The sequence below is a fragment of the Cupressus sempervirens genome, chromosome 2 (assembly GCF_028749045.1).
Source record: "Cupressus sempervirens isolate cs-2001-9-10 chromosome 2, ASM2874904v1, whole genome shotgun sequence".
Classification (NCBI taxonomy): Eukaryota; Viridiplantae; Streptophyta; class Pinopsida; order Cupressales; family Cupressaceae; genus Cupressus; species Cupressus sempervirens.
In genome coordinates this window covers 266,734,588-266,757,202 of record NC_143119.1, presented here as the reverse complement: position 1 = coordinate 266,757,202, position 22,615 = coordinate 266,734,588, and positions in this window count along the sequence as shown.

The window sequence follows — 22,615 nt, the reverse complement described above, 5'->3', positions numbered from 1 at the left end:
TTGTTGGAAATGGAATTGATGAATTTTTTTATAGAATTTGGTATTTTGATAATCATAAAATTTTAAGAAGGGATTTCATATTCAATGAGAAAGTGTTGTACAAAGACTTGTTGCAACAACATGAGAAGAAAGAAATGATTATGCAATATTCAATGATGTTCCAAAAGATTATGGTCCAGTAGTTCCTTATGGTCCACAAAACATCAACAAAAAACACCACAAACCCTGGTGAATGTTAGATAGTCAACAAGGCTAAGTAGGCCTTCAGAAAGATTTTCTCCCTCTTTGTACTCTATTTCATTAGGAAATGGTGGTGAACCAAAATGTTATTATGAAGTTGTGTAGGTGAATACAATGGCTCAGTGAGAATCTAAAGTGATAGAATAAATGCACTCCTTGCTGAAAATGTATACTTTTAAAAATTATGTAAGCTACTTGCAAGTAAAAGGGATTTATAGAATAAATGGGCTTACAAGATGAAGAAAGAGGATGGAGGTAAGAAAATATTTAAAGTTGATTTAGGTGTAAAAGGATTTGCATAGAAGAAGGAAATTGATTTTGATGAGATATCTTCTCTAGTTGTTAAAATGACTTCTATTTTATTGTTTTAACTATTGTGGCTATTATATATTTACATTTGGAGTAGCTTGATCTTAAAATAACTTTTTTGGATAAAGAAATATATATATGGAAAAACTAAAATGATTTGAGGTCAAAGATAAAGAGAACATGGTGTGCATATTGAAGAAAAGTTTATATGGCTTGAAGCATGAACCTTGGTAATGGTATCTTAAATTTGACAATTTTATGCATGAGCATGGATACACCAGGTGTCATTCTGACCATTGTGTTTATTATAAAAGGTTTTATGATGAAAACTACATTATTTTATGTTTATGTATTGATGATATCCTTGCATTTGTGTATAACATGCATCACATCAAGGGGTTGAAACAAAATTTAGTAGATTCATTTGTTATGAAGGATTTGGGGTCAACAAAACAAATCCTTGGTATGAAAATTCATAGAGCTAGGAAGAACATAACATTGACATTATCTTAGGCTGATTATATTGAGAAGGCATTGCAATATTTTTATATGGATAATGTCCAAGGTACCTTATGCTTTATTTATAAGAAGATTAATGCATGCTATGTTTTGTAGTAGGTCAAATATTGAACATGCAACAAGAGTTGTTCGAAGGTATATGAGTCATCCTAGGATTGAGCATTGAAATGCAATTAAATAGATTCTCAAATATTTGAGAGGACATCTAGTAAATATTTACAATTTGGGGGCTCTACTACTTATTTACAAGGTTATGTTGACTCAAATTTGATAGGGGGTCCAGATACTAGGTAGATTACTATAGGATATGTATTTATTGTTAGTGACATAATAATGAGATGGATTTCTTAGTTACAAAAGGTGAATGCTTTATAAATTATAGAGGTAGATTATGTTGTCTCTATAGAGGAAATCAGGGAGATGATATGTCTTCAATTCTTCATGCACAAATTGGAATAGCCACAAAGGGCCAATTATTTATTCACATATAGCCAGATTGCCCTTCATCTTGCAAAGAATCATGTTCTATGTTCCAAGACAAAACAAATATAGTTGCAGTACCATTTCATTTAGTTATTTATATATATATATATATATATATATATATATATATATATATACATAGATATGTATATATATATATATATATATATACATAGATATGTATATATATATACATAGATATGTATATATATATATACATAGATATGTATATATATATACATAGATATGTATACATATATACATATATATATATACATATATATATATATGTATATATATATACATATCTATGTATATATGTATATATATATACATATCTATGTATATATGTATATATATATATATATATACATATCTATGTATATATGTATATATATATATATACATATCTATGTATATATGTATATATATATATATACATATCTATGTATATATGTATATATATATACATATATATGTATATATGTGTATATATCTATACATATATATGTATATATGTGTGTATATATATATATATATATATATATATATATATATATATATATATATATATATATATATATATATATATATATATATATATATATATATATATATGATAATCTAGTATACATGTTTAGAAAGGTAGTAATAAGGGAGAAAATAAATCCTTTTTAGCTTTAGTTTGTCATCTTGAATAAAGAAAATTAAAGAAACAAAAAAGTCCATGGTGGTCTTACATTTCATAGGGAACTATAGGTTTAGTAGTGATGTGATCAATCTCAAAGTTATCATTGTGAGGTATGATCAGTCTCCTAGTGGGAGATTGATATGATGTGGAGTCTAATTAAAGTCATACATTAATTTCTCCCTACTTTATTTGGCATGATTTCGCTCTAGATTATTCTATGGGGGTTTAGGGGTAGCACCCCCCAAGACGGGGTCAAGGGGCAACACTTCTTGTAAAGTCCTAGGGAAAAACTAACTTTATTTTTGTAAAAGGTGTGAGTTGCTATTTTTATATTGGATAACTTATTCTAGCCCTAGTTTTATAAGCAATAGAAAGCTTATATAAAATTACTTAGGTTTAGGGATATTATTATGTATGATGAGATTGTATCTTGTTGCAATATTATTGAGTTGTAAGAGATTACATATTGTAATTATGTTGTAATCACTAGATAAGTACAAAAATATTGGACTCATTGTTTGGTAGATGTAGCCTAGGGATTCGGTGAACCACTTTGAATCTTTGTGTCTTTTTTTCTCTTCTAAATGGTTTCTAATATTGGTTATATTTGTAGGTAATTATTATTTTTCTCTCTCTAATCCTAACACTAATATAAAAAATGTTCATTTCTATGGTTGACATTTCAAGTTAGTGTTTTCATGTCACTAGTTATTATGATGGGTCATCTAAAAGATCTAGCAATTAAGAGAATCTCCAAATCTAATGACTTAAAAAGTTACATTTCTATAAAATACAATTTTTTTATATTCTTCACTACAATCATTTTAAAGGAAAACATGTGATGCAAAGTTATTAATTTTAATCTTGGATTGGTTTTGACAAGGTAGTGATTAAACACATAGTGATTCTCTAATAGTATTATAGTGCATGTTGAGCACTAGTTGTCATGTAATAGATTTTGAGCAATATGCCTAGTTAGTGTCGAGCACCAGTATGTGTCAAGTAGATAGTATGTCTTGAGTCACTCATGCATCGAGTAGTCTATACATGTCGAGTTATTCTAGTGTCAAGTAAATAGTGTGTGTCGAGTTGTTCAAGAGGCAAGTTACAACATTATGAACATGGTGAAGATCAAGCATCAAATTCTTGGGATGTTGAGTAAAAAAATTTTGACATAGTTGTTTTTAATGACACAAATTCCTATGTAACCCATTTTTGGACCAACATAATGATTATTTTATGATTCTAAGAGATAAGTATGGAGGCATATTACAAATCATTATGTAGTACATGCAACCAATCAAATTAAGGGATGAATTAAGAAGCAATATGGATCAACCAAAGTCATTGATTCTAACCTAACACTATTCCACCAACATTTATAAAGGAAAGAAAACCATAGAGGGGTTGTATGTGTGTAAGGAGACAAATGCTAAGAGGTTAGAGAGCATTCATGGTGGCTATGGAGGTTATGATAGTGTTTTGAATTGCAGAATCAATTAGAGAGAATAGAGAAAAATAGAGATAGGATAGAGAGGACATATCTAGTCAGGAGGATCAAGGATTTATCAGTAAAGAGAAGATCTGACATCTAGAAGTAGTGTGCTAATTGAAGGAGCATGGTGCTAAATCATTTTAATAGGTGATACAGAGCAAATATCCTAATAGAGTAGCCTTATCAGGTTTTGTAGTCTTAACGAGCTCTTGTAAATCTCTTAGCCGAGTACTTACTTTATTGTAAGTTTAAATCCTCTATCAAGGAAAACTTCTAATAGGGTGTTTGAAATCCTTTAATAGGGTGAGACCTAATAGTCTTTGTAAGTCTTTGATAGGGTTGACCCCCCATAAGGTAGATCATAGTTTATGATCAAACTCATTGTAACCATAATTGGCTACACTTTACAACTATAGTAGTGAAGATTTATGGGTGTCATCCCCACCCCATTTTTACCTTCTCATTGGAGGATATCTAGGTAACCAAATATATCGTGTCATGTTTTATTTACTTTATGCTATGGATGAAAATGTGTAGTTAGCTATTTCATTTTATATGCTAAATTATGAGATGAATATGTGGTGAATGTTTTATGGTTAAGTTTTTGAAGTGTTGATTCACCCCCTACCCTAGAGTTTACTTTCCCATTGTTATTTCCAACAATTGGTATTCAAGCTTAGTTCTGTTGAAGGAAAGTTTGACAACTTTGGAGGTAAGATCTTGAAAATGGAAGTCTATAAATTTTGAAAGACTATTGAGAATCAAAAGAATTAAATAGTACTTTCCCTACATCAGCTCAAGGAGGTAAGAGATGAATTAAAATGCTCATTGAAAGGAAGAAAGGAACTAGCTATTCAACAAGATGACACACAATACAAAGAGATAAACACTACTAGATTGTTTGAGAATGGAAACTCAAGTGATTTTGATGCAGCAATTATAGATCTAATGGAAAATAACAATGCCTTAACTGAAGAGGTCAGAAATCTCAAAATATAATAAGAAGTCCAATTAGTATTGCTATGTGAGGTGATTAAACAGAAAAAGAAAGCTAAGGAAGAAAAAGTCATGATTGAAGATGACAAAAGGATACTAACTAACAGACTTGAAGAGAAGATATTAGATGTACAAAAGCTTGCCAGCATGCAGCTAGATACAATGAATCAATTTATACTTGCAAACCATAATTTAAATGGTAAGGATATTGAGATTACAACTCTAAAGTTATAGAATGATCAACTGAGAAATGAACTGAGAGAAAAGAAGGAATTCAATAAAGATTCAACAAACCAAGTGAAGCCACAAAATACTTTGAGAAATTGATAGAATCTCCAAGACTTAACAATGATACAGCTAGATTGGGCTACACTAATATTGAGAAAGGAGAATAGTCTAAAAGTAGTGAAAAAGGGAATTAAAAGGGTAAGAACTATAAACCCACTTGTCATAATTGTGGAAAGCTAGGTCATACAACAAATGTCTATAGGAGAAAAAATGGAAATCAGAAGCCTAAGCATAAATTCAAGGGATGCTATTATAAGTGCAACAAGAAAGGACATTAGGCATATGAATGCAAGACCAAGATCATAAAAACTCAGAGATTTGAAGGATACTGCCAAAATTGTCAGAAGTACGGACCCAAAGCATATAAATGTAGATCTAAGACCAAGTGGACATCAAACATGAAAACAAAGGTAAATCACAATACAAATTCCTGTGATTGGGATTATAACACAAGGTACAGTTGTCATTATTGTTAAGAATATGGACATGTTCTTGAGAATCGCATTAGAACATATTTTAGAGGCAATTAGAATAGATGGTTGAATGAGACTGCATCTTTTAGTTGTCTCAAGACTGGTCATGTTAGTAGAAACTGTCCAACAAGGTCACCAGTGCTGAGAAATGAATTCAACAAAGGTAAAGAAAAGGTCAATGTTGAGAAGATAAAAGTGTAGATGAACAATACATGGAAGAAGAAGGAATGTTGCAACACATCAAGTCAAGATGAGGTCACTTCATCTAATGGATTAGGTGATCACATCACCCCCAACTAGGCAATCAAGAAGTATGTATGGTATTGATATTTCAAAAGTTATATTATTTATCAGTTTGAAGAATCTAATATTTGAAAATGATTATATATGCATGAATTGACATGCAATTGAGTGATTAGAACCTAGACAAACTATATAGTTTTTTTTGTTTTCTATGTTGGTGCCAAGTATGGAAGACATTATTGTTGTTTATGAGCATGGAAATTTTTACAGTTGTTGTCGAGTGTGAATGATATTATAGTTATAGCTAAGCTTATAACTATGTAAGCACTAAGCATTTGTTTCCAAAAAAAAGGGTTTTATAATCAATTTTTGATTCATTTTCACTTATAAGGGATCATAGAGCACACAAAGAGCATGTAGGGGAATTAAAAAAGAGGATACAAGCATTTGTGAACTAGATTTGACTACTTCTTGACATCATTCATCATATTTGAAAGGTATTTAGCTATTGTCGAGTTATGTTGTTTGATTTTTCACAAACCCTAAGTAGTCAAAATGGTAGCTAGCTCTTCTGCAAGTTTTAGGAAAGAGGGGAAGGAATTTTTCAATGTTCAATTGATAAGTAATAATGTTAGACAACTCCCTTTCTGAGTTATTCCTAAAATTTATTATAAAGGAGACCCATCTGGTGCATTATCTATGATACCACCAAAAGTATTGATGATCCAAGATGTTAGATGTTGTTATATTGGCAAGATTGGAGAACTAGATATGGAGATAAGGGATATTTATAGTAAGTTATGTGAGAATGGGTTCTTGAGGGAAGCGAACAAAATAATCAAGAGGAAAGGGTTAACCTGTGCCCTAGATTTTCCCCAAGTGTTCAAGACCAAATGGATTTGAATTATCTTTATCCGTATACATGACAACTATATTTGGTTAGAAAATGGACCAAATAAGATCACTAAGAGGATATTTCATTGGGTATTAGGGTATCCTACCCTTGATACCAAAAATTATGTCAAGTGATGCTAAGGAACCATAGAAAAAAATACAGAAGCTATGTGGAACAAAAGAGAGATGTCTATTGACACAATTTTTGATCCCTTGGTTTCCTTTGTAGTGAGAGTGATAGCTCACAAATTCTTACAGTCTATCCAACTAAACAATGTTTTATGTATGGCTGTTGATTTAGGTTTCAAGATGGCAAAGAGAGACCATTCCTATGACCTTGCCAAGTTATAGCTACAACAACTATCAAAAAACTTGGAGGCCATCAGGAAAGCAAAAAGTGCATCATGCAAGTTTGGTTCTTTACTGGTTTGCATATTCTTTTATGTGAAAAATGCATTCCCCAACTTTGGAAAATTTTCTTGGAAGACCAACAAGTTAGTTACTCCACAGACTTCAAAACTCATTGAGAAACTTGGAGATAACTTTTAATTAGTAATGAGTAGCTACTTTAAAGATTTTAAGAAATCCATAAATAGAGATTAAGGATACATGTATTACTGCTAGAGCAACATTACAATGATGTTTGTTTCCTAGTGGATGCAAACCATACATATGTGCAAGCACCAATAACCAAGGTTAGATGGTTGAAGCTCGGGCCATATGAGATTATTGTACATGAGACCTCTATAGCTATTACAACTCTATTAACATAAGATATTGACAAGAGTGCCACCTCATTTGGTAATTTTGAGGAAGCCAAATCAAAGATCATAATTGACCTAAAGATAACTATCGTTCTTAGAAAAAAGAACAAACTAGTGAAAAAGATGGAGAGATTTGGTGAAGGAGGTTGTCATGGCCCTAATAGCTCTATATTGTTACCTTGAGCTCTAAGATTAGTTAGTTTTCTACATGTTTGATACTTGTTTTGAACAATGTCTTTGCAAAAACTACAAGAATTCAGATGTGTTTAAGATCTGATTCTCAGGAAATAAATATGTTTTAATGTTTCTATTCTCATTTTCTTTATCTGAATAATTTATCTGAATCGAGTATTTAATTAAAAGAATTTTGCATTAAGGTTCTGGTGTTTATGATTATGATGGCTTTTTTATATTTACTGAACGTGGAAATTTTATGCTTGTATCAAAATACATATATATATAGATATTTATAAATATATTTATTTATAACGTTATATATATATAAGTATGTGTGCATTAATATATATATATATATATATATATATATATATATATATATATATATATATATATATATATATATATATATATATATATATATATATTAGTGTGTATGTAATTGTATGTATATAAGTTATAATTAAATGTAATAATATATTATTAAACTTAACAATTTATATTAATAATGTTTTAAAAGATTTTATATAACCTTGGGATTATTGTTAGTAATACAATGTTAGTTTTGGGGATTATAGTTAGTATTTACTATGTTAGTTTATAAACTTTGATACCTATCACTAAGTTAGTGTGTACTAAACCTAGCACAAGCAACTTTAAACTTTACTAAACTTACCTAATGCTAACCTAAAACCTATGTTGCATTATGCGTAGCAACTTGCAATGACATTTTGTAAGGCATTGTTGTAAGGTGGCAAGTTTTCTTAGGAGTTTTTATGGTGACAGGACGACTCAATTTTTGAACTGGTACTAAACATGACAAGTGTCATAGAAAGCTCAGGAAAAGAGGTATTGGGATAAGCTCGCAGTTATGAGCATTGTATTGCCTGGTAAAATCTGTCATTTTTGTTGGGTATGGTTGTAGTTTGATTCAGTCTGTATTTCAATAATTTTCTGATGGTAGATGTGAAATCCTTGTGGAACGGGTTTCTTGGCACTATTTTGAAGGAACTATTCATCATGGAGGAATGTTTGATTCTCCTCTGTTCTTTAAGTCCTCATGATTTCATAGTTTTTTTTCTTCTGTTGCTCCATGGTTATGATTCTCAGTCTTTGTTATTGAGAAAGTGTCTTGGTGTCTTTGGGAATCGGCATAAAGGATTGGAAACATGGTCTGAGAGTTGTGACAGAGGGCTCTCCAAGCAAATTCGACTTGAAGATCGATTTGCATTCACAAGCAGGGGGCTTTTCTTTAAACCTTGTCTTGAATTCCTTTTTTTTTTTTTATGTTTGGTAGTGAATAAGTTTCATTTGCATGAGAAATTAATTATTTTCTAAATATTGTTGAAAGGTATTCGAAATAACCATTTTTGAGAATGTTGGCAGTATTGTTTAGTATTATGCTTTACTGTGTTTAACCCAAAATTAGGTAGGTAAAGGAAAATACTCTATATTTTGTATTTGTATGTGGGTATTATGGAATTTGGGCATATGATACCAGAAAATCTATATACTGTTCAGGACAGTTAGGAAGGTTATGTGATTTTGGTTTATTTTGAGTTCTAGTTTTATTTGGCACAGTCGTAGTATATGTAGAATTCGTTGTATATAGCCGCTATTATCGTTTGACAATGTTTAAACTTGTAATGGTATATGTCTAAAAACATCGCATGTAATTTTGAAAACAAATGGGTTTTAAGATTCTATGATAGAAACAAATTTCAAGCTTGGGGTTTCTACTATATTAGATTGTTTTATTTGTTAAGTTCTGATGATTATCCAAATAGGGTTATGGATTTTGAAGATGGTTGTTTTAGGAAAAAAAAAAAATTGAGTCGTACTGTTAACCATTATGGTTAAGGTTGTTGTGTTGAATTCTTATGTAGCATAAATTCATTGTAGCATGTTTTACTATGGAATAACCATGACTTTCGAATGCAAACATATAGGAATATAGGCTGTAATCATTTTTTTTTTGGAAGGCTAGAAATTTTAGCCACAGCTATCATTTGCAGTGTTTTTATTTGATGAAAATCTTCAGGGTATCGATTCTGATATCAGTCAACCACACAGTGTAAACTCGATATCGAATTTGGTCACTACTAAATAGTAAAATTTTAGTTAAGGTATCAGTAAGTTATTTGATTTTTACATTGAGAAAAATATTAGTTATATATTTTGATTCTGATTATAAAATTATAAGGTTAAAATATATATGTTCGTATTTATATCTATAATTAAGTATGTATATATATATATATATAGCCAAGTATATATGTATGTATATGTATTAACGTATACATATCAATATATATATATATATATATATATATATATATATATATATATATATATATATATATATATATATATATATATATATATATATATATATATATATATATATATATATATATATATATATATATATATATCTTTATAATTGTATTGATTAGAATTGAAATAAATAAATGTGGTTAATGTTGTTGCATGTTTCTGAATTGTGAACTGCTTAACTCAGTTATTTAGATTATAGTTTATTTTGAAAAGCGTGAACAATGATAATAATAGCATGAATTATATTTTGATGAAATGCTTATTAAGTTATCTAAAATTTGATTGCCATTTAGATGAGTTTGATTTCCATTTAAATGAGTTAAATCTTGATACATTATTCTTTTAGTTTGTAGGTTTTTCTTTGTATTAGAAAGAAGAAGACTGAATTTGAATAACATTTTCTCATAAGAAATTAAATGTTGAGTTACAATTATTGTGTGATTTAAGATATGTAGTTTCTTATGGAATTAAAAAGGGCATGAATTTCATTAGGTATATTGAAATATGGATGGTTTATTTTGGAAAGTTGTACTTATGGTATCATTTGGTAATTTTGAAAAGTGCTTCATTGGAAAGTTGGAAGTTTGGTTTCATTTGATGATTTCTGTTTGCTAGAGCAATAGTTATATTGAAGCAAAAGAAATAGCTCTATTACTGAATTGAATAATTAAAACGTTGTTCTCTTTTGATATGTATAAATAGAGTTATGTGTGTGTCAGATTATGCAAGTGTGATCCTTTAGATTGGGTGGCTGTCATAAAGTGAGTAACTTGTGGTGATAGAATTATTTTGCCTGATGTTCTCCGACACTAATTTAGATCCTTATGGGAAAGTTTATGACAGTTATTTAATCAAGTGGTAATACTTAAAAATTCATGGGTGGGGTTATATGTAAAAAGATAAGAACATTATGCTTTCACTTGACATAATGAATCTAACGGATTGGATGGTCGTAGATTCTTATGTAGACACTCATGAACTAATGGATCATTACCTTGTCATATTCTATGCGAGTTTATTTTTTGCATCTCTGTTTGTAAGAAATTATGTATTTTCTTTTAAAATGATTATGGAAAAAGAAAATAAAGAAGTTTTGAAAATTCTAGAATATCTATTATTTAGGTTACAAGTACATCATGTTGTTATGGATACTAACATGCAGGTATTGGAGGTTTCATCAGCTTAGTTTATGCGACTAAGCCCTGTTTTGTGTTATTGGTTGTGTTTGCTGTGTTTTCAAGTTCAAAATGAGATTGGCTTTTGAACTTAGAAGATTAAACTGCGATTTTCATATTGTGGAAAGATTGTAGTTTTTTTTTGTTAGTAATAAAACATCTCTGGAACTGATATGGATCAGTTGTCAGTCAGATTGTATTTATGAACTTTGGAGAAATGTTTTATCAGAGTATATCATATACTCAGATGTAATTTTTTGGATTGTAATTATATTGTTATCTAAAGTTCACTCTTGTACCTAATTGTGAAAGTTTAATGTTTTGGATATTGAATGGTAAATAAAAAAAAAGAATTGTATGGTTTTTATTTTTTGGTTCTAGGATGGTTGTTACATTTGGTATCAGAGCCCAAGGTTGAAACACTCGGGACTCAATGTTTTAATTAGGGTTTCTTTTTCTTCCTAGGAAGGTTTTAATTAAATCTTTCTTATAGGAATTTTAGGATGCCTCCTATTACTCGAGGATCATGGGGATGAGTTATCCCTAATGCTAATGTCAATGCTAGCAGAGGTAGAGGAAGACGTAGAGGTCACGGTCGTGGTCAGGGTAGAGGTCAAGCTCGTCAAGAGATGTTGAATGATGAAATTCCTCATGTTGAAGAACAAGAGGAAATTCAAGCTAAAATTCTTCAACAGATTCTTGAACGATTGGATGGGATTGATGCTAGAACTAATGTTCCTGGTGGGGTAACAAGTGTTCAAAATCTTCAGGTTCCTTTTGCTAATCAGGCTATAGTAGAGAATCCTATGATCAGGACTCAGCTTAAAGACCTTTCTAGGCTTAAAGGACCATATTTTTATGGGACAGAAGCTGGTAATGAAGCAGAAGCATGGCTTCTAAACATCGATAGATGTTTTATTCTGCATGATTATCACACTAATGTGAAAGTTCGTTGGACTGGAATCCAGTTGAGATCTTTTAAATCCATTTGGTGGGAAATGGAATTGGAACACCTTGGACTTCATATTTCTCAAGTCACTTGGGAATTATTCTTAGAAAGATTTCGGGAAAGGTTCATGTCTGAATTTTGGCAGCAAATATGGTCTGAGGAATTCTTTAACATTTCACAAGGAAATTTCACTGTGGAAATGTATGAAGGAAAATTCTTTCAGTTAAAGAAGTATTCTGGTTGGAATGAAGGAGATAAACCTTTGGTGCAGCATTTTATCAGGGGTTTAAATCCTAGGATTGGTGAGGAAGTGAGAAATTTCAAACCTAAAACTGTTAAGGAAGCAGTTGATCAGGCTAAGCTTACTGAGATAAAATCTGGGTTTTTAACCAAAAGCGTTGTTAATCCACCTATTTCTAGCAGTGATAAGAGTGAAAAACCTTGTAAGGATGATTCTAAGGCAGTACCTAGTAGCTTTGTAAGCAGATCTCAGAAGAGGAAATTTAATAAATTTTCCAAATCAAACAAGAGTTTCAAGGTCCCTAAAGTACCTAAATCTTTTAATCCTGTGGAAAGCGTGAAGCAGAGTTATGCACCACCACTAGCAAATACTTCACAGGATAATAATACCAAAAAAGGAGCAGAATGTTGGCATTGTGGGCAGTTGGATCATTTACAATGGAATTATCCTCTATGAGGCAATAATCAAGGTAGGTCAAAAGCATCAGGTTTTGAGGCTACTATTGGTGATTCAGGAAGGAACCATCACATTTTTGCTACTGTGGACCATAATCAAGCAAAACATCAGAAAACGATGATTGAAACCAAAGGTAATTTTCAAGGTATGAAAATTTCCATTTTGTTTGACTCAGGTGCCACTGATTCTTTCATTTCTGCCAATTTGGTTAATCATTGTGATATTTCATTGAGAAAGGCTGAGTTGGTATGGCAAGTCGAGTTAGCTTCTAGGTCTAAGGTAGAAATTGAGTATATTGTTGTAGATTGTAAATTACAACTTAAGGCATTTACTACTATAGTAAACCTCAGAGTTATTCCTTTAGGAACCTACGACATTGTTTTAGGAATGGATTGGTTAGTTCAGCATCAAGTTGTCATTGACTGCAGAGAAAAAGTTATCAGATGCATTGATGATCATGGAGTTAATAAATTCATTTCAGGGGTTAAAAGGCTTATTTCTATTAGAACCATATATGTTAAACAACTCCAAAAGTGTTTTTAGAAGGGCTGCAAACTATTTGCTATTTCTGTAAATGATTTTACTAAAACCTTGGTTGAACCGATCAGTTTAGATCATCCTTTGTTGAAGGAATTTTTAGTTGTCTTTTTAACAGAGATTCTTGGTATTCCACCCAAGAGAGAGATAGATTTCAAGATTGATCTTGTGCCTAGAACTAAACCTATTTCTAAGACACCTTATCGCATGATAGCACAAGAATTGGTTGAACTTGAGGTCCAACTTGAAGAACTTCTGGATAAGGGATTGATTAGACCAAGTGTCTCTCCCTGGGGTGCACCTATAATCTTTGTTAAAAAGAAAGATGGATCACTTAGACTGTGTATTGATTACCGAAAGTTAAATAAAGTTACTATCAAGAATAGGTATTCGTTGCCTAGGATTGATGATTTATTTGATCAAGTAAAAGATGCTGAAGTGTTTTCTAGGATTGACCTTAAATCTGGGTACCATCAGCTTAGAATCCAAGAAGTGGATATTCATAAAATAGCTTTTCGTACTAGGTATGGGCATTATGAATTCACTTTTGTACCTTTTTGTTTAACAAATGCGCCATCAATTTTTATGAGTCTAATGCAGGGAGTATTTAGAACTTTCCTAGATAGATTTGTAGTTGTCTTTTTGGATGACATACTGATTTACTCCAACTCCTTGGAGGAGCATGAACAACATCTGAGACAATTTTTTGAATGCCTTCAAAGGAATAAGCTATATGCTAATCCTGAAAAGTGTGAATTTTTCAAAATAGAGATAAGTTATCTTGGACACATTATTACAGGAGCTGGAATAGTAGTAGACTCAGCTAAAATTAGAGCAATTGTAGAGTGGTCTGCACCTACAAATGTGTCTGAAATGAGAAGTTTTATGGGTTAGCTAGCTATTATAGAAGATTTGTGGCTAATTTCTCAAAAATAGCTCATCCTATTACTTCACCACAGAGGAAGGGTAAGAAGTTTGTCTGGTCTGATTTACATGAAGCAGTATTTTAGCATCTTAAAGAATGTTTGACTAGTGCACCTGTGTTTGTTGTACTTGACCCTAGCAAAGAATTTGTGGTTTGCACAGACGCATCTTTAGATGGATTAGGAGCAGTATTAATGCAATATGGTAGGGTTATTGCATATGAATCCAGGAAACTCAAGGATCATGAGTTAAATTATCCTACACACAATTTGGAACTTGCTGCAGTAATGCATGCGTTGACCAAATGGCAACATTTTCTTCTTGGACAGCATTTTGTTTTACATACTAACCACAGAAGTCTTCAATATATCTTTACACAACCTAATCTAAATGCACGGCAACACAGATGGATGGAATTCTTATGTGAATATAATTTTGAAGTTAATTATGTGCAAGGTAAAGAGAATAAAGTGGTTGATGCTCTTAGTAGAAGGCAACATGAACTCTCATAGTAAATTTGAAGGAAAAGATAATACAGAATTTGATTACTGGCCGTTGGTTTTTAGATGTCAAATCTATTATTGAAAGTGGTGGCACTTTGGAAGGTAAGTACGAAGGATATTCTATCAGTACAGATGATTTATTAATGTTTAGAGATAGAAGTTACATTCCTGTAGTTGGGGAGTTGCGTAATTTGGTTATGTCTGAAGCACATAAAGTGCCTTATTCTACTCATCCTGGTGTTAAGAAAATGTATGCTGATCTTAAATAGCAATATTATTGGCCAAGAATGAAGAGGGATATAGTAGACTATGTGGCTAGATGTCTTGAATGTCAAAGGGTGAAAGCTAAACATCAACATCCTGTTGGTTTACTTCAGTCTCATAGTGTGCCTGGATGGAAATGGGATACCCTCTCCATTGATTTCATTGTGGGTTTGCCATTATCAGCTAGACGACATGATTTTATCATGGTTGTAGTTGATAAGCTAACCAAAGTTGCACATTTTATTCCTATAAGATCTTCGTACAATGCTGCATTTGTAGCATGAGTTTATATGGAACAAATAGTAAGATTGCATGGAATTCCAAAGAAGATCATATCAGATAGAGATCCAGTTTTCACATCTTCACTTTGGAGGTCTTTGCAGTGTGAAATTGGCACTCAGTTGAATTTCAGTTCTCCATATCAACCTAAGACTGATGGACAAACTGAGCATGTAAATCAAATTCTGGAAGACATGCTCAGAATGTACATCATGGATAGACAGAACAAATGGGAAGAATTCCTTCATTTGGTAGAATTTGCATATAATAATGGTTATCCTAGCTCTATAGGTATGTCTCCTTTTCAAGGTTTATATGGGAGACCATGTAGAACACCTTTGAGCTAGGATAATCTAGAAGACAAAATTCTCCTAGGTCTTGAAATGCTCCAAGTAATGGAACAGCAAGTGAAACAAATCAGGGAATACCTTACTACAGCACAGGATAGACAGAAAAAGTATGCAGATTTGCATAAGATTGAACGTCATTTTTTGATTGGGGACAAAGTATTTCTGAGGGTTAGACCCCAGAAAAGTCCTATTAGGTATGGTAAAGGTTCCAAATTGTCTCCACATTTTGTAGGACCATTTGAAATCCTGGAACGAATTAGACTAGTTGCCTACAGACTTGCTTTGCCTCCCAGTCTATCTCGAATCCATAATGTCTCTCATGTGTTTTTTTTAAGAAAATACATACCTGACATCACTCATATTCTAAATTGGAATGCATTATAGGTAATGGATGGCCTATTGATGTTGGAACCAGTGCAAATCATTCAGCGAAGAGAGCTAAATCTCAAAGGTCGCAAGGTGGAACAGGTAAAGGTATTATGGGATCATAATGCTGATACCTCTGCAACTTGGGAAAATATAGAAACTATGAAAGCATCACATCCTCAATTGTTTTTAGGCTTCCAAGAGTAAGCCTAAACTAGTGGGGAAGGATGTCATGGCCCTGACAGTTCTATATTGTTACCTCGAGCTCTGAGATTAGTTAGTTTTCTGGATGTTTGGTACTTGTTTTGAACAATGTCTTTGGAGAAACTATGAGAATTCAGACATGTTTAAGATCTGATTCTCAGGAAATAAATATGTTTTAATGTTTCTATTCTCATTTGCTTTATCTAATTATTTTATCTGAATCGAGTATTTAATTAAAAGAATTCTACATTAAGGTTCTGGTGTTTATGATTATGATGGCTTTTTTATATTTATTGAAAGTGGAAATTTTATGCTTGTATCAAAATACATATATATAGATATTTATAAATATATTTATTTATAACATTATATATATATATATATATATATATAAGTATGTACGCATTAATATATATATATATATATATATATTAGTGTGTATGTAATTGTATGTATATAAGTTATAATTAAATGTAATAATATATTATTAAACTTAACAATTTATATTAATAATGTTTTAAAAGTTTTTATATAACATTGGGATTATTGATAGTAATACAATGTTAGTTTTGGGGATTATAGTTAGTATTTACTATGTTAGTTTATAAACTTTGATACCTATCACTAAGTTAGTTTTTACTAAGCCTAGAGCAAGCAAATTTAAACTTTACTGAACTTACCTAACGCTAACCTAAAACCTACGCTACATTATGCATAGCAACTTGCAATGACATTTTGTAAGGCATTGTTGTAAGGTGGCAAGTTTTCTTGGGAGTCTTTATGGTGATAGGACTACTCGGTTTTTGAACTGGTACTAAACATGACAAGTGTCATAGAAAGCTCAGGAAAAGAGGTATTGGGATAAGCTCGCAGTTATGAGCATTGTATTGCCTGGTAAAATCTGTCATTTTTGTCGTGTATGGTTGCAGTTTGATTCAGTCTATATTTCGATAATTTTCTGATGGTAGATGTGAAATCCTTGTGGAACGAGTTTCTCAGCGCTATTTTGAAGGAACTGTTCATCATGGAGGAATGTTTGATTCTCCATTGTTCTTTAAGTCCTCATGATTTCGTAGTTTTCTTTCTTTTGTTGCTCCGTGGTTATGAGTCTCATTCTTTTTTATTGAGAAAGTGTCTTGGTGTCTTTGGGAATCAGCATAAAGGATTAGAAACGTGGTCTAAGAGTTGTGACAAAGGGCTCTCCAGGTGGATTCTACTTGAAGATTGATTTGCATTCACAGGCAGGGGGATTTTCTTTAAACCTTGTCTTGAATTCCATTTTTTTTTTTTAATGTTTGGTAGTGAATAAGTTTCATTTGCATGAGAAATTCGTTATTTTTTGAATATTGTTGAAAGGTATTCAAAATAACAATTTTTGAGAATGTTGGCAGTATTGTTTAGTATTATGCTTTACTGTGTTTAACCCATAATTGGGTATGTAAAGGAAAATACTCTGTATTTTGTATTTGTATGTGGGTATTATGGAATTTGGGCATATGATAGCAGAAAATCTATATACTGTTCAGGACAGTTAGGAAGGTTATGTGATTTTGGTTTATTATGAGTTCTAGTTTTATTTGGCACAATCGTAGTATATGCGGAATTTTTTGTATACAGTCGTTGTTATCGTTTGACAATGTTTAAACTCGTAATGGTATATGTCTGAGAGGATGATTTAGTAAAACCATCGCATGTAATTTTGAAAACAAATGGGTTTTAAGATTCTGCGATAGAAACAGATTTTGAGCTTGGGGTTTCTAGTATATTAGATTTTTTAATTTGTTAAGTTCTTATGATTATCCAAATAGGGTTATGGATTTGAAGATGGTTGTTTTAGAAAAAGAAAAAAAAAAGTGAGTTGTACTGTTAACCATTATGGTTAAGGCTGTTGTGTTGAATTCTTATGTAGCATAAATTCATTGCAGCATGTTTTACTATGGAATAACCATGAGTTTCAAATGCAAACATATAGGAATATAGGCTGTAATCATTTGGAAGTCTGGAAATTTTAGCCACAACTATCATTTGGAGTGTTTTTATTTGATGAAAATCTTCAGGGTATCGATTCTGATATCAGTCAACCACACAGTGTAAACTCGATATCGAATTTGGTCACTACTAAATAGTAAAATTTTAGTTAAGGTATCAGTAAGTTATTTGATTTTTATTTTGAGAAAAATATTAGTTATATATTTTGATTCTGATTATAAAATTATAAGGTTTAAAATATATATGTTGGTATTTATATCTATAATTAAGTACGTATATATATATATATATATATATGTATGTATGTATATGTATTAATGTATACATACATATATATATATATATATATATATATATATATATATATATATATATATATATATATATATATATATATATATATATATATATATATATATATATATATATATATATATATATATATATATATATATATATATATATATATATATAATTGTATTGATTAGAATTGAAATAAATAAATGTGGTTAATGTTGTTACATGTTTCTGAATTGTGAACTGCTTAATTCAATTATTCAGATTATAGTTTATTTTGAAAAGCATGAACAATGATAATAATATCATGAATTATATTTTGATGAAATGCTTATTAAGTTATCTAAAATTTGATTGCCATTTAGATGAGTTTGATTGCCATTTAAATGAGTTAAATCTTGATACATTATTCTTTTTGTTTGTAGGTTTTTCTTTGTATTAGAAAGAAGAAGACTGAATTTGAATAACATTTTCTTGTAAGAAATTAAATGTTGAGTTACAATTATTGTGTGATTTAAGATATGTAGTTTCTTATGGAATTAAAAAGGGCATGAATTTCATTAGGTATATTGAAATATGGATGGTTTATTTTGGAAATTTGTACTTATGGTATCATTTGGTAATTTTGAAAAGTGCTTCATTGGAAAGTTGGAAGTTTGGTTTCATTTGATGATTTTTTTTTGCTAGAGCAATAGTTATATTGAAGCAAAAGAAATAGCTCTATTACTGAATTGAATAATTAAAACGTTGTTCTCTTTTGATATGTATAAATAGAGTTATGTGTGTGTCAGATTATGCAAGTGTGATCCTTTAGATTGGGTGGCTGTCATAAAGCGAGTAACTTGTGGTGATACAATTATTTTGCCGGATGTTCTTTGACACTAGTCTAGATCCTTATGGGAAAGTTTATGACAGTTATTTAATCAAGTGGTAATACTTAAAAATTCATGGGTGGGGTTACATGTAAAAAGATAAGAACATTATGGTTTCACCTGACATAATGAATCTAATGGATTGGATGGTCGTAGATTCTAATGTAGACACTCATGAACTAATGGATCATTACCCTGTCATATTCTGTGTGAGTTTATTTTCTGCATCTCTGTTTGTAAGAAATTATGTATTTTCTTTTAAAATGATTATGGAAAAAGAAAATAAAGAAGTTTTGAAAATTCTAGAATATCTATTATTTAGGTTACAAGTATATCATGTTGTTATGGATACTAACATGCAGGTATTGGAGGTTTCATCAGCTTAGTTTATGCGACTAAGCCCTATTTTGTGTTATTGGTTGTGTTTGCTATGTTTTCAAGTTCAAAATGAGATTGGCTTTTGGACTTAGAAGATTAAAATGCGATTTTCATATTGTGGAAAGATTGTAGTTTTTATTTGTTAGTAATAAAACATCTCTAGAATTGATATGGATCAGTTGTTAGTCAGATTGTATTTATGAACTTTGGAGAAATGTTTTATTAGAGTATATCATATACTCAGATGTAATTTTCTCGATTGTAATTATATTGTTATCTAAAGTTCACTCTTGTACCTAATTGTGAAAGTTTAATGTTTTGGATATTGAATGGTAAATTAAAAAAAAGAATTGTAAGGTTTTTATTTTTTGGTTCTAGGATGGTTGTTATAGAGGTGAAGAAGAAGAAGAAGAAGGTTATGAAGAGGAAGAACAAGGCTAGGCCCCATTAGAATTAACTCAAGGCCTAGTGAGGATCAAGCAAAAGAAGTAGAAGGTGTCAAGGGAAAAGAAATCGAGGAAGCACCCAAGGATACTAAGGCCAATAAGAGAAAAGGTAGAGAACAAACTCTGGAAAAAATAGAGAAGCTTATGAAGAAACTGTAGACACTTAAAATTGTCCCTAAACACTATATTAATTAATTTTAATATTTCTCGTGACATCGTAATTAATTATTAATTAATTAATTATATTTCTCACATTCTTCTACTTATTTAATTAAATTATTTTAACTAAATGAGTTCATTCTCCTAAGTATTTAAATTTAATTTAAATACTCCTAGCCTTAATGTGTTAAATTAATTTAACATATGATCCTCCATCATCCCCTTTTTAAATAATTTTTTTTAATTTAATCCTCACATCCTATTAATTCCTCTAAACCTATGATTAAATTAAATTTCATTTAATTTAATCTTAAGCCTAACCTAGAGCCTAGCTTACACCCATCATTTTCATCCTCTTAAGCCTACTTCTTCTCTAATCCCACTTAATCATTCCTAATTTCCTCTCTAACCCCCCTCATTAGCCTAAGAGTGTGCTTACACATGTGTGAGATGGCATGCCTACACACTCTTGTCTCCCACTCTTCTTCTCAAGTTTTCTCACACATGTGTGAGAAAACTTTGAATTCTTGACCATTTGCATGGCTTGCATGTCATTTTATGTGGCATCTACATGGATGCAACCTCACCAAGCCCTCCCTCAAGCCTATAAATAGAGGGTTTGTCTCAAGCATTTGCATCTCCCATTATTGCATTGTTACCATGCCATTTTGAGTTTTGAGTTCTCATGGTAAGATTTTTCATTATAGTTTGATTTTCATAGAGATTTCTAAGATCATACTAACCATTTGGTAGCTGATTTAGTTTTCCTCATGCATTGTTAGTCTAGTTTCTCCATGTATTAGCATCTCCATTTCATTTACATCTTAGTTTAGCTTGCATATCTAGTTAGTTTCCTTGTTTCATTTCATATTCTCGCTTGAATGCCTTCAAGTATGGCTTTCTCCATAGCCATTTCTTGAGGTGTTCTTAATTTCATTGCAGCCTAGGTTCATATTGCATCATCACTCACACTTGTACATTCACTCAAGAGATTCACTCCTTTGTTGTGTTTGGGAGAGCACACCAAACATACCCCCCCATATTAACACACCAAAAAGTCCTCTCATGGGTGCCCTTGTAAAGTTGTAGAGGTGGTTGGAAGATTGGGTTTGTTGGCTACTTAGGGTTGCAAAACCCAAGCAAGCATTAGTTAGTATTTGTTCCTTTCATTTTGATGAATCTTTGATACACTTTCAAGGTTTTTAACTAATGTTTGTTTGTTAACTCATGCTCTTAATAGGTCACATTTTTCTAGCACAAAAAAACCACCAAAAAAGCTAACTATACCTACTACTAGGTCAAACACAAGGGAAGACATAGTTTAGGATACAGAAGTTGTGAAGCCTAAGGGAAAGAGGACACTCGATAAAATAGAGAAGAGTGAACCTACTAAGAAGACATACAAAAGATTGAAAAAGAAGTCAATGCCTCAACCAAATTCAAATGAGAAAAAGATAGAGTCAGATAACTTAAGTCAATTCAACATGGTAAGCCACAATCCCTCTTTTAACATAAATAATTTGTGTCAAAATATCATTACAAATACATATTTATCTAGTTTCACACATGTAGATTTTAATAAGGTAGGGAGTGTAGATAAGAATAAGGTTGAAGAATCCATATATGACATGATGGCTACATTTAAATCTACTCCACCAGAGATTTTTGACTCCTTACCTAAAATTCTATATGATTGACTTTAGCAAAAGTGGTAATTTATTTTTACCACTAAGAGGAAAATACAAGAGGTTCAATTAGCCCAAGTTATGCCTTCTTTGGACATGATTGTGATGGATAAATCCATGAAAAACTACAAGGGGAGATTTTCTCCCAAGTATAGAGATTTTAAAATGTTGAGGAATAAGATAGAGGAAGTGGTGACTCAAAGCACATTACTTTGGAAGGACATTTATGGTCAATCCACCAAGGCCACAACAAAGAAAGATAAAGAGATAAGGGAACCTAAGAAAGGTGAAGAGGAAAAAGGTGCACAAGCAAGAGAAGTTCAAGTCAAAGTAGGTAATGTGGATACTACTGAGGGAACTGTAGAAGAGGCCACAACTAAAGATGAGCAGTAGGAGGTACAAGATGTACAAGAGTCAAGTGTCAGTCCACCACATGTAGAATAGAAGAGTCAACAAGACAAAATGGTTATTATCAAGGATGTTATTGATAATTCAAAACAAAACATTAATCCTTTGAGTAAGGAAGATCTCAAGAAAACCTTTAAGGAATCCACCTTAGTAGCACAACTATGCACAAATCCTATATTGATGAGAGTGGATGAGATCTAAAAGGCAAAACTTGCATCTGTAGG